Source organism: Pholcus phalangioides, unplaced genomic scaffold (genome assembly GCF_987345545.1).
Source record: "Pholcus phalangioides strain wild (caught in Gottingen) unplaced genomic scaffold, Ppha-v1.0 ptg000004l_1, whole genome shotgun sequence".
NCBI classification, from domain to species: Eukaryota; Metazoa; Arthropoda; class Arachnida; order Araneae; family Pholcidae; genus Pholcus; species Pholcus phalangioides.
In genome coordinates this window covers 38,927,033-38,938,890 of record NW_028301597.1, presented here as the reverse complement: position 1 = coordinate 38,938,890, position 11,858 = coordinate 38,927,033, and the positions used below count along the sequence as shown (strand labels likewise).

The 11,858-nt window shown below is 36.6% G+C and overlaps 1 protein-coding gene across 1 annotated transcript in view; it reads right to left on the bottom strand.

The window, feature by feature from the left end:
* Nucleotides 1-10,596: 10,596 nt before the first annotated feature.
* Nucleotides 10,597-11,858, bottom strand: part of LOC149087391 (protein adenylyltransferase SelO, mitochondrial-like) — a 29,150-nt gene continuing 27,888 nt past the window's right edge. Inside the window, exon 14 of the mRNA XM_089231474.1 lies at nt 10,597-10,926. The gene's annotated coding sequence lies outside the window, so the exon portion shown is untranslated. The remainder of the gene's footprint in view (nt 10,927-11,858) is intronic.

Below are 11,858 nucleotides of genomic sequence, written 5' to 3'. Positions count from 1 at the left end.
TAAAAATTACCTATAGAGATACGTCAAAAAGAGATATTTTTTCAGAAAAAATTGCCGAAATTGTTTTGTCACTGGTATTTCGTTACTGAGCAGCTACAGCAAAGAAGAAATTAAAAATGTGTGAATATAAAAAATATGTGAAGTTAAAATTTGCATACGCAGTATATACTGTACATATGTAGGTATATATTTTTTAAATGAATATGCACACTGAGAAATAGAAAATATTCATTTTTAAAAACATGCTTTTCTGCATGATTTTTAATGCATATTTTCTCAGTTTTGATGCATATCCTGGAATTTTTTAAATTTCCCAGATATGCTTTTTATGCACATTTTGGGGTTTTTTCCGCATTATTTGCGGTTTTCATTTCGTATTTTGGCATTTTTAATTGCATATTCCAGCATTTTGGTACATATTTCGACATTTTTGGTGCATATTCTGGCATTTTTGGTGCATATCTTGGCATTTTTAGTGCATATTCTGGCATTTTTGGTGCATATTTCGGCATTTTTGGTGCATATTCTGGCATTTTTGGTGCATATTTCGGCATTTTTGGTGCATATTTTGGCATTTTTAGTGCATATTTCGGCATTTTTGGTGCATATTTTGGCATTTTTAGTGCATATTTTGGCATTTTTTAGTTCATATTCTGGCATTTTGGTGCATATTTCGGCATTTTTGGTGCATATTCTGGCATTTTTGGTGCATATTTTGGCATTTTTAGTGCATATTTTGACAGTTTTAAGTGCATATTTTGACAGTTTTAAGTGCATATTTTGACAGTTTTAAGTGCATATTTGCATATTTTTAGAGCATATTTCGCCACTTTTTTTAGTGCATATAATCCGGGCTCTAATAATAACGAATAATTTTCCTCGACGAAAACTGAACAAAAAAGCCAAATTTAAGTTATTCACATAATGAAAAGAAATGGACGCGCGTTTCTATAAATAACTTCTTTATTCCATTAAAACAGGAAACTTTCTATTTCAATCTCAAAACGTATTCATCAACTACTTCGAGAGTATGTGTATTGTGCATTTAATAATTTACCGTAAACACTTCTAACGACAACCATTTTGGCACTAAATTAAGGAAATATTCATGGGGGAAAAAAAAAGAAAATTCCAACTTTTTTGTGTTTTTCGGAACATGAGAAATAAATGAAAAATAAAGATCGTTTAGTGCGCATGCGTTATTAAAGAATGTCTATCTTTTCCTCATGGGCGTTGTAGTTTTTATCTTCCCTTAAAATATTCATGAATCTAAATTTGTTGCTGGTGGGACAGGGAAGGTTTATCTACGAATGTCACGAATATGGACGTCCTGGACTACCCTCAAGAAACGAAATTAACCGCAATAATTACGGATGGATGTAGTAAATATATCGTCACACGTGTGTGAGTGTGTGTGTGTGTACAATATCGTGACAATTCTTAAAGACTTTTCGAAGGTTCACTTAAATACAAAATCTGTAATAGGAATCCATGATTTAAGATTCTCACGAATGTCCAACGTCCAACACTAAGGTTCTTGCCCATTTCTGTTTCCGCGCGTGCGTGTGAAAAAGCTGTATTAATAGTAGTAGTAGTTGTTGTTGTCGTCGCTGTATATCTCATGATGACCTCTCTCTGCTCTCATTCTGGGGAAAAACACCGTAATGGCCGAAAGCAATCATCGTCGGATGTGAATTACACAGAAGTGTATTCATACATTCACATACATACGAGTATAATCTAAATATTATCGTGCATTCGTTAATCTGTTTCTCCCATTAACGGTCGAGAGTTACAAAAAATGCATTTTTTTCCTTAACATTTCTGTATATGCATTCCGTCTCATGTGCACACGCCATATGTATTTATTTACAAGAAACACACACACACAAATACACAAGAACTACGTCCGCAAGGCACGCCATGTTTCGTGAAATTGAGTATAATGCATTAGGGCATTCTCCCTCTTTCGGCTGATACTTACATATGAGATGTACTGTGTACATGTCGTATATATGCATACGAAAACATTCAATCTATGGTTTGCCAATGGAAAAAGTATGCTGAGTATGTAAATATGATTTAGAATAGAGACTCTTATACCATGGCACATCATTTTTGAAACTTTTTAACAGTCAATTTTTGGCGTTAAATTTCATTGAATTCATTTTTAGTACCTGTATGCTATACTTCATGAAACATCATATAAATTTTAAACTATACTTATTTTTCTCACTGTAATCATGAAATACGAATTTTTGAAAATTTAAAAATGTTCCAAGGGATCTTGTACCTTGAAACAGGGTACAATTACAAAGAATAAAAATGCGTTACGGGAAAAATAATATAAAGTAAAACCTGCCAGAGCTGGACACCTACGGTTCCATTAATTAGAGAGGTGTCAAAGATATAGAGCGTACCACGGTGCTCCCTGCTCGTGTCTGATTTCGTACTCGCGATCACCTTGATCAACATCTCAATTGAACACTTCGAACATGACTTTAGAACTTGACGAATGACTAACTGTACTTATAGGCATTAACCTTTGGAATAGGTGCTAAAAAAATAATTGTGTACAAAATATCCCTTTAATTAATAACAATATCTCTTACAATTAAGAAATTTAAAAAAAACAGTAATTAAATGTGTCAATTGAATGAATCAGTACCTTCTTTATTCTTTTCAATGTTCAACTCCACTATCTTTAGTTTACTCATAATGCAAAGTTTAAATTTATTTTCATACTTCCATGGGAAAAAGGGAAATTTAATAAAAAAAAAGCGCCATTTTTCCACCTGTTGGTAGAAAATTGAACTTTTTTTTTAATATTTTATAAATATCTCTTACCCATGGTCACATTAAGATATCCTAAAAACTTGGCTGTATTCGAATGAGCCGTTTTTGAGAAAAACTACTCGGGGTGTGCACGGGGGACTTTAATTATAAATCGCCCTGTACTTCCGTCTTTTTATTATGATTATCGGCGGCGATGCTAGTGTTTCTTCGGCATCCCTTCCATAAAACAATTGAAATAAAGGCTTTAAAAGGCTAATTTTTGTGTTACTGAAAATTATCACAAGGCCGCTATCAGTCATTTTACGACTTACCCAAATACAAATACAACGCCACAACAGGCAAAATGCCCAACGAGGTGGCTGAGAAAAAAGATGCCCATAATGAATATGGATGTCATGTATTTCAAGAATACAGCAACCCAATAACGGCAATAACTGTATGAGTGCGTAATGAGGCAAATATGGGTTTTTATGGCACGTAAGGGTGGTGGCTCAGGGCCGAATTAACCATTAAGCAAGATAAGCACGTGCTTAGGGCATCAAGAGAAAAGGGGGCAGCACTAGAAAAAATTATCAAATATAGTAATTTTTTTTAATTTTAAATTTCTTTTCCCAGCATCCACCATCCGGTAGAAAATCCTAAAATTTTAAGGGCAGTTGATTGTACAGTTGAAGATCTTTCTGGAAGGTTGACCAGGACTGCAACTAAGGGTCTGGTGCCCGGGCTATGGATCAGGAAGGGTGCTGAGTTTACTCTTTTTCGTTAAAAATTATGAGGATGGGGCGCCAAAATGGATACAGATCCCCTAAGTAACCGGGAAAATTTTAGTTTTTAGTTGCAGCCCTGAGGGAAACACCAAAGCAAAGAAACTAAGTTAATTGCAAACAAGAACTCATGTCAATGCTGTTTTTGGATTAAAATTTTGCTCTATTTTCAGAGCAAAATTAGGTGAATTAAGTAGGTCTAGAGCCACAGCATCATAGGCCCCCAGGGTAAAACAAATTTTCTAAGTTCTTCTCCCCACCTAGCTATAAATACTCTTGTCTACCAATTTGCATACTTACTCTCCCCAAAACTTTAACCAGATCAAATTGTCATTAGGCGTCCCGGTATTCGAGGCTCCCGAGCCGCGTGGGATCATAGGCTTCGAGTGAAATGGTTTTTCCTGAATCCCCCCAAATTAAAACTACCTGGTTGCCAATTTACATACTTTATTCTTAAAACTGCAAACAGATCTAATTGTCATGAGGTCTCGGGTAATGCATTAAAGTTAAAAGTAAAGGAGACGGGCTGAGGGGGCGCCAAAATCACTTGGGTGTTTAGGGCCTCCATATGAGTTAATCCGGCCCCGGTGGGACTGACAAGGATCCAGCCTGGGGACTGGGACTAAACTTTTTTTTTCACCCCATGAATTCACTGTAGAAGGGGCCCCGTGAAAATGTGGTCTTAGGACCCACAAGAAATCTCAGCCCAGTGGTCCAGCTGTCGGTTTTGGGTAGTAAACTAGATGACACAAATGTAAAATGTGCATGTTATTTGGATACTTTCTCTAATTAAAGCATGTTCCCATAACCAGTTGAGAAAAAAGCTCTGTTAACTAGGACTTCCTGGAGACGCTGTTAAGAATTTGTGAAAGAAATAATTTCATAACTAATGGAAATTTAAAATTAATGAGTTATTGGCGGCACAAAAAATTTCAGAATTATTGACACAAATTTTGGAGTCACTGAAAAAAATAATAACCGAATTCCCCCCAATTGATGCTAACGTAATACTTGAATGACCCCTTATTAAACAAGTTTTCCCAAATTATTAAACACTGTTAATTTACTCTGAAATTATTTCTTTCGGGGAATTTGAATTTTTATTTAGTTTGGAACAATTTCTTTCATCAATTTCGATCTTTTTACTAATTATTTATTTTATAAATTCTAAAATTTGTCCCGAAATTTCGGAATCACTGAAAAAAATAATTACCGAATTATCGGGACAAATATTAGAATTTATATAAAAGAAATAATTAGTAAAAAGATCGGAACCGATGAAAGAAATTGTTCCAAACTAAATAAAAATTCAAACTCCACGAAAGAAATAATTTCAGAGTAAATTAATAGTGTTTAATAATTTGGGAAAATTATTCAATGGGACTTCAATTATACAATGGGAAAATTATTGGCCGCCTGGCCTGTCGAGTGGTTAGGGAACTAGCTTCTCACTGTGCAGGACTGGGTTCGGGCATGGATGTTTACTAACACTAACAAATTCCCTGGACGGATCATGCTGATCCCTTGGGAATACGTGAGGATCACGTTTAATAATTTGGGAAAACTTATTTAATAAGGGGTCATTCAAATATTACGTCAGCATCGATTGGGGGGGGGGAATTCGATTTTGATGATAGGGGGAGGGGGTTTGAATGATATTTACGTCACCAACTACCCTTTATAAAATTTTGAAATATTCTTAATGGCATCTTACTCGGTGCGCCAGAAACAAGAAAAAGCTTTCGCTAGTTTGTGGACATATGAAGTAGCATTCCTCCTATTGATGAGACCCCTACAGAGTTACTTTAATGTTCTCTAAATGTTCCGCGTATCCTTCAAATGGTCTGAAAATGTGCCGCAGACCGCATAAGTGCTCTGGAACTGTGCCTCCTGTCACTCAAATGATACGTAATTATGCCGCGGATCACTTGGTAATCTGAGAATGTGCCGCCGGTAACTTGAGTGATGTAAAACCGCACTGGGGCGCCGCTTAAGTGCTCTAAAATTGTGCCGCATATCACTCAAAGGATCTCTAAATGTGCCACGGACCGCTTAAGTGTTCTGGAAAACTGTGACGCAGGTCACTTAAGTGAATTGTGAATGTATTACGGGCCACTGAAGAGTGAACTGTGAATGTATTACGGGCCTACTTGAGTGATCTGGAAATCTACTACGGACCGCTTAAATGCTCTGGCATTGTGCCACGGGTCACTTGTAAGTGTGCCACTTTGTTCATTTTTACAAAATTACGTTTGTGGAGGGGGGGACAGGCCATATCAGATACTACCCACAAGGCCACATTTGGCCCGCGAGCCAAGGATTTACCATATATGATTTAGAGGATGGGTCGCATTGAATTTCCTAGAGACATTTTGAGTTCTTAGCCTTCATACAGCATTGAAATTAACAGAAATTGATTATAATAGCACATAAGTTTTTATTATTTGATACTCTCCCGAAATTTTAATGTTTTAAAAAGTATTTTTTGCAGTAAAAAAATAATTTTTTTGATCGTGGGGGGGGGGGCACACACGCACACGAACCCCCACCCGCACACACACGTTTTTGAGAGGTGGGGGGGGGGGGAAGCAGAGCTGATGAAATTTTGCTGACAAGGGGGGTCAGAGTTTTGCTGACTTTTACTGGCAGGGGAGGGGGTATGTCAAAAATATCTAAACATTTGCTGACGTAATACTTGAACGGAGGAATACCAGGTGACTTGGTGACCCGCGGGCTTCATGGCAAGTTGTAATTTGGTCCGGAATGTCTGAAAGATTGAAGACACCCCCCCCCCTTCAGCCAGAGAGTGAGTGGTCTACTGAATTGTTTGTCATTTTACTGGTCCATAGAGCAAGTATAACATAACTACAGCCCGGAAGATCAGGCACCAAAAATTGCCAAAATAGGCAGGGGAGAAAGACCAAAAATGCCCGAAATAGGCACTAAAAAACATTAATGGAAAAAAGGGAAAAAGTAACTAAAAGATACGATATTAAGAGTCCGAATATCGGCTAAACAATTGGCTTCACTAATTGAATCTACTGTTTTATCAAAAGAGATTATATAAGATTGCGCTTTATTAGAAAACTTGATATTATGCTAAAAAAAATTGTTTGTCGTCCTTCAAGGTTATGTCGTAGTTTGATTTAATCGAACACTTGATATGCAATTCCCTGACGCACAAAATAGTGCTAGCTGAAACTGAAGAGCAATCATATCAAAACTATGTATAACGTTTTTTAACACGGAATTATTTAAAAAGCATTTTTATAATAACGACATATTTTTCCTCAAAATTTTCAACTATCGAGCTTTGAATGCGATCGGTTTGCATCGATCTTAGAAAAAGATCTCTCAAATTCTGGAGATGTAAAATAGCTTGTCACGGTTGTGTGTTTGCAGTGCATTTATGATTCAGAAAAATGAAACCAAAACATGGACCCCACATAGGGTGCTCTGTCAACTCCTGCTCCTCCCCGAGTAAGCCATGGCCTATTGAGACAGTGATCGGTCAGCTATTCGTCTCTACAGTGCCGTGAAGTGCGTGAGCAAAACATGTTATGTAAAGCATTGTGGAGAAAGAAACTTTTCTCCACTGGGGACCTTGTTGATAAGAATTAATGCGAGGGGTCGAATATTTAAAAAAAATCGTTTGAAGTTTTCAGTGCTAAAAATATCTAAGTTCTACAGAAAGATTCAAGAAAATTAGGGCTTTGAATCGATTAAAACTTTTAACTGTTCGATCAAAAAATGTTAATAGATTAATCGACCAATTAATTGAATTTTAATCGAATATTTTCAAATGCTTCATTCATAGTAAACGTTGTGGTGGTAACTACATAATATTAATTTTGATGCCATAAAAATATATCCTATTCAGGTCACGCATCTATCCACTGAATGGATGTAAAGAAATATAGAAATAGATTATAAGAAATAAAGGCCGCCCGCTCGAAGCTATTTAATATCGTCTCCATTTTGCCAAAAATGTGCAAATTTCTAAAACTTGGAAAACGACTTTTGAATGCTTACGCTACCCACGTTACTCTGTGGTTATTCTCCTAAACTGTTTTGTAAAATGTGTTTCAATGGAAGGAAGGTACCATTCGCGCGTTTCTGGCGAAATAGGTAATCCAACCAGCCGATAAACCCAAAAGTGAAAATTTGTACATTCCTAATCTCTGGTGTAAGGGGGGGATGATGTGCTGAACATGCTTGTCATAACCTGGAATATTTTAACTTGGATCTCGTCGGGTTTTTTTTTATTCAGTAATTTTAGAAATCGTCAGTGGTTTTCGTTGAATCGACTTGTTTTTCCTCATGTTGAAAAATTTGATTCATATGCGCACTTGTTTGAAATGTTTCGTATAGGACCATAATTTATAAGACATTTAATCGATTTGGTCAAATAAACCAAGTTAAATGATAAACTTTTAATAAGATCGGATAAATCGACTCGATTAATTCAACTAGAATTTTCAACTGCGATTAACAATTGATCGATTAATCGGAACAGAGCCAAAAAAAATATATTCTTGCAAAAAAGGGCATTTATGTTTAGAGTCTGGAAGTGGGGAAAAATGCCATAACATTCCACTCCTTCGGTTATTCCAGCGCCTCCCAAGACACGATATTACACAAAAGAAACTGTTCTAATCTCATTAGAAATCTAAAGTAAAACCATAAATTTATTATCTGCTCACTGGTGACATCTAGTAACATGGAATTTTTGTTGTCAGCTAACCAGGATAGAGAGAGACTGGGAGCAAAAATACGATTTCTTCTTGACGGGGAAAAAAAGGTTCCAGGTCAACTCAGTCCGATATCGACCAATTACTGGCACTCACACCACGTTCGAGGCAGAATCTTACCGTCTCTTGCATTATTGACTAGCAAAAAAACCATTACCTCACCGCGAGCCTTCTGACATTTTTCCCACGCCACGGTTTAAAAAGTCACATGTAAGATACATAGATAGATATTATAGTAGTAACCAGGTAGAGAGATGAAAGGAACAAGCGGAGAGGGAAAAATAAAAATGCCTACTAATTATATATGGCTTTCCCCCCTTTCTATCCAGAAGCGAAACACGCAAACTTATGGAGAGCCCATTTTATTTAAAAAAAACGCGTACACCCTCTACAGTCGGTTCACGCCCCGGCGTAACTTCGTACAGCACAATTCGTAACTATCGACGAATGTTGCGCGAGGTTCCGTCAGAAATACGTCAGCTGGACGCGTATAACGGCGTATTGTGTTTCGTTTTTTTTTGGATGTTATGGATGGTGGTAGAGCAGGGAATGGCCGTGAATGGATAAATGTAAGTAAGGGCCTCAAAAGGAGGGTCATACAGTGACTTGTTAAGGTTAATGGAGGAGGTACAAAGGTTGAATAGACAGGAGTGACACGTATCTGTCACACAACCGAAATGCCTTCCTTGGCTTGGTCGTAATAATACATCACGCGATGTTTTCCATCTCATTGTCGAAAATGTGGAAAAATTCAATTCCCTCCATTTATCTGAAACTGGTGCAGAGCTCTTGCAATAATACAGTCAGTTCCCGTTTTAACGAATACCGTTATAGCGAAAAAATCTCGTTTTAACGAAAACTTTTCCAATTCCCCAGACAATTCGACATAGGAACAATGTAAAACATATAGAATTCCTTTATAACGAAGTGATTGCTCTGGTCTCTTGAAGTTCGTTATTAAGGGATTCGACTGTACCTGAGCTTCTAAACAAGTGATGCTCTGAGGCCCTTTTAAATGACTTGAAGTATCAACATACTCTCGAAAACCACACAGTATAGTACAACCTCTTAATTTTTTAAGCCAAATAATACTCCCCTGCTCTCGTATAATAAAAGTATACATCTCGAACTTCTGACTTACGGTCACCCCTCTTTTAAGGACGAATTCTTTTTTCACAGCAGATGCCCAGAAGAGATTATATTTTATTAGATTTAGTTATCTGGGGGTTTCCACGTGCACTGAAAGGTACGTCTACACACTCGGGCAATGCGTTGTCCTTGAGCGATTCGCTAAGCTTTCGTATGTGAATCGGGTGACATTGAACATTGAAGTATCGGAAACACCCGGCTTCACAACTCAACTCTGAGGCATATCGATTGATGGGATGACAAGTTGCAATGAATTCCGAGACGAGCGACGAATTCGTACTTGCGATGATCCGCCCTACGGTCACAGAGACTTGCGTTGCACTTCTTGGATTTCGCATAGCGAAGTCTGTGATGCTGCGATCGTAATCGGTTTGCGAGTGGGCGGGGGGAGGGGGAAGGGAAGAAAAAAATCTGGCATATTCATTACTCCACAGTGAAAGCAGGTTGGCATATGCAGACGCACCTGTTTGATAGTAACTGGGATCAGATTGAAAAATAAAAGTACATGACAACTTATCAAGTTTTTTTTAACGACCAGGTATGTTTGGATAAACATAGTGCATATGCGCATTACTGTTGCTGCCGCCAGATTCTTAAAAAAATAATGCACAGGGCACAATTTTCCACATAAGTCTGAAATAGACCACAGGGTCTGAAACCCAGTTATAGATTTTTCTTAGGAACCACAGTAGACTGTCGCTGATACAGCACATATCAGACGAGGTTGTCTGGATTACTGCATTACTTCTGGATGTCAATTGAAAAAGCCCATTTAAGCAATATAAAATTATGCGCAAAGACATGAATGACGTTTTCCTCTTCTACACAGAGCTAAAAAAAACTTGCCTGAAAAACGCCAGATTATCGATAGTTTACTGCATATCATAGTTTTTTCATCCAAAAACAATACCTAAAAACATGCTGTCCAAGTTTTTGTAATCAATGTCATTTATGTAAACCAATTAGCAACTGAAAGAAAAGGTACTCGGTTTGGAATGTGTTTAAGTGTAAGAGTGAAATTTTCGGACCCACCTGCTCCTACGTTGAGGATTTGATAATATCACAAAAAAAAAATTATTTTGCATACGTAAAACAAAACATGCAGTATGAAAACAGCCATGTCAGAAATATTCATACAAAAACATTTTTTAATTGATTTCTCTAACATTGCAACAATTTTCTACATCTAAAATCATAACACCAATCAAATAACAGTATGAATATTTTTACATATATACACAACTCTAAATTACAATGAATTTTACATTATTCTATAAAGCATAATTTCCATGCCGGAAAGTGAAAAAATGCTGTTCAGTTCCATTCAGGTTCATCAGGCAAATTCTTTCCCCAACAGGTTTCAAGAAATACCATCATTTTTTGAATGGAACAGTGGAATTTTTATTTCCTTAGATTTTATCAATGCTTTCCATCGCACGAAAATACCAACAAAATAATGCCCTGATCTACGAGAAAAATACAATTGAAATAATAGGTAAGTGATTAATGAAAAACAGACATGATAATATGGGGGTTTAAAGAACAAATAATTGGAATCTTAGACAAAAATGTCGTGAGTGCATTTTTCTATGAGGACTTTTAATTTACTTTAACCCTTTATGGTTCAAAACGTATTAAAAATATTTTTTTTACAAAAGCAGATAAAAATTGGTGCTGTTAGGGACTGTTCAACAAGTATTAAGCCATCATCGATGGGGGGGGGGGGGGTTCCGATTTGCTGACTTTTGATGACAAGGGGGAGGGGTTTGGATAATGCTTACATCATCAACCACCCTTTATGAAAATATGAGTTGGATTGAAAGGGGCAGAGCTGATGACGAAATTTTGCTGACAAGGGGGAGGGGGTTCAAAAATGGCTAAAAATTTGCTTACATAATACTTGAACGGCCCCTTAGCATATTTTTAATTGAAACTACAAAATTAACACATTTTAATTAATTGGAGTGGATTTTTTAATTAGCTAAAATGGTTGATTAAGGGCAAAAAACATATAGTTTTCCTTTATTCTACTGTTACGATAAACTGATAAAATCTCACTCAACCAAGTTGAATAGTTGTTTCTTTAAATTTTATTTCAGATTTCCTCAGTTTTGAGTGATTTTATAAATCTCTGAACATGTAAAACTACAACAGCTCTCAAAAAATGACATGGACAAGAAATGAACTCTTTCTAGTGGGAAAAAGTATTTTACTTATACAGTAAAACCTTATTATAACGAACTAATAGGGGCTAAATATTGCTCATTTTAATGAGTCTGGTTTACAACAAATAATTCTAATATGGGTGTAATGCAACAAGGTGTAGGAGAAAGTGGGGCAAATCCGCGTACCAAATGTTTGAGTCTACATTATTCCGAAACATGAAAAGAAAATTATA